The sequence below is a fragment of the Xyrauchen texanus genome, chromosome 25 (assembly GCF_025860055.1).
Source record: "Xyrauchen texanus isolate HMW12.3.18 chromosome 25, RBS_HiC_50CHRs, whole genome shotgun sequence".
NCBI lineage: Eukaryota > Metazoa > Chordata > Actinopteri > Cypriniformes > Catostomidae > Xyrauchen > Xyrauchen texanus.
In genome coordinates, this window is record NC_068300.1 from 40,609,804 (window position 1) to 40,615,345 (window position 5,542).

Consider the following 5,542-nt stretch of genomic DNA (forward strand, 5'->3'; position numbering starts at 1 on the left):
CTGCTGCTCTTGGGGCAGGAAAACTGTGCTGTTTTAATTCAAGTGGTTAGTATTACTGGTGTAGGGTAATACAGAGAGGAGGTGCAGCGGCTGACGAACTGGTGTAGAGCCAACAACCTGTCCCTGAATGTCGACAAAACAAAAGAGATGGTTGTTGACTTTAGGAGAGCACAAGGTGAACACACTCCGCTGAACATCGACGGCTCCTCTGTGGAGATCGTCAAGAGCACCAAATTCCTTGGTGTTCACCTGGCGGAGAACCTCACCTGGTCCCTCAACACCAGCTCTATCACCAAGAAAGCCCTGCAGCGTCTCTACTTTCTTCGAAGGCTGAGGAAAGCACATCTCCCAACCCCCATCCTCACTATATTCTATAGAGGGACTATTGAGAGCATCCTGAGCAGCTGCATCACTGCCTGGTTTGGGACTTGCACCGTTTCGGACCGCAAAGCCCTGCAGAGGATAATGAGGACAGCTGAGAAGATCATTGGGGTCTCTCTTCCCTCCATCAAAGACATTTACAAAAAACACTGTATCCGCAAAGCAACCAGCATTGTGGACGACCCCACACACCCCTCACACAAACTCTTTACCCTCCTCCCGTCTGGCAAGAGGTACCGAAGCATTCGGGCCCTCACGGCCAGACTGTGTAACAGCTTCTTCCCCCAAGCCATCAGACTCCTCAATACTCAGAGACTGTCTGCTACCTCAATAACTGCTATGTGCATAGAACATTATCTCATAGTATGTTATGTTTACATTTTTAGAAACTGTCATCTTTTTGCACTACTGAGTACTGGTCGGCGCTGCACTGTCTATTGTCCTGTTCATTGTCAGTAATTTGTTGTACTGTCCTGTACTTTTTGCACATGTTTGCACGTGCACTTTATATAGGTATATATAGGTAGTTTATATAGGTATTTTATTTCGTTGTGTTGTCTCATGTGGTCCTATGTTGGTCCTTTGTTGTTTTTATGTAGCACCATGGTCCTGGAGGAACGTTGTCTCGTTTTGCTGTGTACTGTACTAACTGTATATGGTTGAAACGACAATAAAAACCACTTGACTTGACTTGCTGCTGCTCTTGGGGCAGGAATACTGTGCTGTAAGCATTATTAATCCCATTGTTTAGTATTACTGGTGTAGGGTAATGCTGCTGTTCTCAGGGTTGGAAAACAGTGCTGTAGGCATTATTAAACCCAGTGGTTAGTATTACTAGTGTAGGGTAATGCTGCTGCTCTTGGGGCAGGAATACTGTGCTGTAAGCATTATTAATTCCATTGGTTAGTATTACTGGTGTAGGGTAATGCTGCTGCTCTTGGGGCAGGAAAACTGTGCTGTATTAATTCCAGTGGTTAGTATTACTGGTGAAGGGTAATGCTTCTGCTCTCGGGGCAGGAAAACTGTGCTGTATTAATCCCAGTGGTTAGTATTACTGGTTTAGGGTAATGCTGCTACTCTTGGGCAGGAAAACTGTGCTGTATTAATCCCACTGGTTAGTATTACTGGTGTAGGGTAATGCTGCTGCTCTTGGGGCAGGAAAACTGTGCTTTATTAATTCCAGTGGTTAGTATTACTGGTGTATTGTAATGCTGCTGCTCTCAGGAAAGGAATACTGGGCTGTATTAATCCCACTGGTTAGTATTACTGGTGTAGGGTAATGCTGCTACTCTTGGGCAGGAAAACTGTGCTGTATTAATCCCACTGGTTAGTATTACTGGTGTAGGGTAATCCTGCTGTTGTTGGGGCAGCAATACTGTGCTGTATTAATCCCAGTGGTTAGTATTACTGGTGTAGGGTAATGATGCTGCTCTCAGGGCAGGAAAACAGTGCTGTAGGCATTACTAATCCCAGTGGTTAGTATTACTGGTTTAGGGTATTGCTGCTGCTCTTGGGCAGCAAAACTGTGATGTATTTATCCCAGTGGTTAGTTTTACTGGTGTAGGGTAATCCTTTTGCTGTTGGGGCAGCAATACTGTGCTGTGATAATCCCAGTGGTTAGTATTACTGGTGTAGGGTAATTCTGCTGCTCTTGGGGCAGGAATACTGTGCTGTAAGCATTATTAATTCCAGTGGTTAGTCTTACTGGTGTAGGGTAATGCTTCAGCTCTTGGGGCAGGAATATTGTGCTGTATTAATTCCAGTGGTTAGTATTACTGGTGTATGGTAATGCTGCTTTTCTTGGGGCAGGAAAACTGTGATGTAGGCATTATTAATCCCAGTGGTTAGTATTAAGGTGTAGGGTAATGCTGCTGCTCTTGGGGCAGGAATACTGTGCTGTAAGCATTATTAATTCCAGTGCTTAGTATTACTGGTGTAGGGTAATGCTGCTGATCTTGGGGCAGGAAAACTGTGCTGTAGGCATTATTCATTCCAGTGGTTAGTATTTCTGGTTTAGGGTAATGCTGCTGCTCTCGGGGCAGGAAAACTGTGCTGTAGTTATTAATTCATTCCAGTTTTTAGTATTACTGGTTTAGGGTAATGCTGCTGCTCTTGGGGCAGGAATACTGTGCTGTAGGCATTATTAATTCCAGTGGTTAGAATTACTGGTGTAGGGTAATGCTGCTGCTCTTGGGCAGGAAAACTGTGATGTATTAATCCCAGTGGTTAGTATTACTGGTGTAGGGTAATCCTGCTGCTGTTGGGGCAGCAATACTGTGCCTTATTAATCCCAGTGGTTAGTATTACTGGTGTAGGGTAATGCTGCTGCTCTTGGGACAGGGATACTGTGCTGTAAGCATTATTAATTCCAGTGGTTAGTATTACTGGTGTAGGGTAATGCTTCAGCTCTTGGGGCAGGAATACTGTGCTGTAGGCATTATTAATTCCAGTGGTTATTATTACTGGTGTAGGGTAATGCTGCAGCTCTTGGGGCAGGAATACTGTGCTGTATTAATCCCAGTGTTTAGTATTACTGGTGTAGGGTAATGCTGCTGTTCTCAGGGCAGGAAAACAGTGCTCTAGGAATTATTAATCCCCGTGGTTAGTATTACTGGTGTAGGGTAATGCTGCTGCTCTTGGTGCAGGAAAACTGTGATGTTTTAATTCCACTGGTTAGTATTACTGGTGTAGGGTAATGCTGCTGCTCTTGGGGCAGGAATACTGTGCTGTAAGCATTATTAATTCCATTGGTTAGTATTACTGGTGTAGGTTAATGCTGCTGCTCTTGGTGCAGGAAAACTGTGCTGTATTAATTCCAGTGGTTAGTATTACTGGTGAAGGGTAATGCTTCTGCTCTCGAGGCAGGAAAACTGTGCTGTATTAATCCCACTGGTTAGTATTACTGGTGTAGGGTAATGCTGCTGCTCTTGCGGCAGGAAAACTGTGCTGTATTAATCCCAGTGGTTAGTATTACTGGTGTAGGGTAATGCTGCTGCTCTTGGGGCAGGAATACTGTCATGTAGTCATTATTAATCCCAGTGGTTAGTATTAAGGTGTAGGGTAATGCTACATCTCTCGGTGCAAGAAAATTGTGCAGTATTAATCCCAGTGGTTAGTATTACTTTTGTAGGGTAATGATGCTGCTCTTTTGGCACGAACACTGTGCTGCATTAATCCAAGTGGTTAGTATTACTGATGTACATTCTGCTGCTCTCTGGGCAGGAAAACTGTGCTGTAGGCATTAATTCATTCCAGTTTTTAGTATTACTGGTTTAGGGTAATGCTGCTGCTCTTGGGGCAGGAATACTGTGCTGTAGGCATTATTAATTCCAGTGCTTAGTATTACTGGTGTAGGGTAATGCTGCTGCTCTTGGGGCAGGAATACTGTGCTGTAAGCATTATTAATTCCTGTGGTTAGTTTTACTGGTGTAGGGTAATGCTGCTAATCTTGGGGCAGGAAAACTGTGCTGTATTAATTCCACTGGTTAGTATTGCTGGTGTAGGGTAATGCTGCTGCTCTTGTGGCAGTAAAACTGTGCTGTATTAATTCCAGTGGTTAGTATTACTGGTGTAGGGTAATGCTGCTGCTCTCAGGGAAGCAATACTGGGCTGTATTAATCCCACTGGTTAGTATTACTGGTGTAGGGTAATGCTGCTGCTCTCAGGGAAGGAATACTGGGCTGTATTAATCCCATTGGTTATTATTACTGGTGTAGGGTAATGCTGCTGCTCTTATAGTACATTTTTCAATATTCTAGTATGTTTCTTATATATCAAAATACTTATATGAGTTTCCTGGCCTTTGTGTGACCCAGGAGAGAGCATATGAGGTTACTAAAAGTGTTGATGCTGCAGAGGCCACAAAGAGCACCCAGCTGTAACAAAATAATGAGACTAAGGAACTTGAAGATAGACTAAAGCCAAGTTTCTACCAGTAAAAAGATATCAAAAGGCTCTGTGAGATAATGGTGGCAAATAGTATCCATTGGTTACAAAAATAACAAAGGGGCACAGAAATGAGGTAATGCCAGATAACAAACTGTATAGAAGAGGAGGTTTTGGACTAAGACAGTCAGAACGGACAGCTGGCCTGTCTCATGTTTGTTGGTGTTCAATAAACTGCAACTTTGGCATCTGGAACTCAAGACTCTGAGAGTTTTCTTACAACTTAGAGAGATTCATCGTGATATTCCACGACATATCTTTGGCGCCCAACGTGGGGCTGGCATTGAGGTCAAGGGGGCAGAGGTCGCTGGTGGGACGGCTTGCACGAATCGCACAGAAACACCGGCGCCAGAAACTGAGGTAAGCATCTTTGCTTAAGGTGTTTTTGTGTGATCTGTGGTAGCGAGTCCCGGTAAGTGGCTTCCCTAAGACTTTTGCCAGTCCGGACATAGAATAATTTGGACTAATTTGCTAATATAGAGGCGAGTTCCAGATTTCAAAAATTGGGGGTGGGATTGTTTAAGAAAGGTTATTTAAAGAAGGTAGAAAAAGCCTGGGGGTGAGTCGAGAAGCGACGGCGCGTGCAAATTCCCGGTTAGGTGCATTTATTCAAGGTTTTGCCAGAAGAGTGGCTGAAAATCCTGTACAGGTGAAAATCCTAACATTATTATTGCCTTATTATTGCCTTTATTGTCATTGCCTATAACAACGAAATTTAAATTGCACTTCCCATGGTGGTAACACATAATATGACAAAACGACATCAATACATAAATACATTATAAGAAAGAACAGATAAAATGATAAAAATAGCTAAAATATAGTCATTAAAAATGCAGAGCAATCTAAATGCTCATGAGTTCAGGTATTTTACAGCATTTGGATAAAAACTGTTCAAAAGTCTAGAGGTGCGACCCCGGAAGGATCTGTAGCGCCTTCCAGATGGCAGCAAAATAAAGAGGCCGTGACCTGGATGGGAACAGTCCTGAATTATATTTTTTGCCTGTTGCATGCATCTGGTGTGATATATGTCCACGAGTGAGGGGAGCTGTGTGTGAATAATATTTTGTGCTGATTTCCTAACTCTGTCCAGCGCTTTTTTATCAGCAGCGGTGCAGCTACTAAACCACACCAGAATATCGTGTGAGATAATACTTTGGACAGAACAGTTGTATAAGGATAAAAGCAATTTCTGGGAGAGGTTAATTTTATTGAG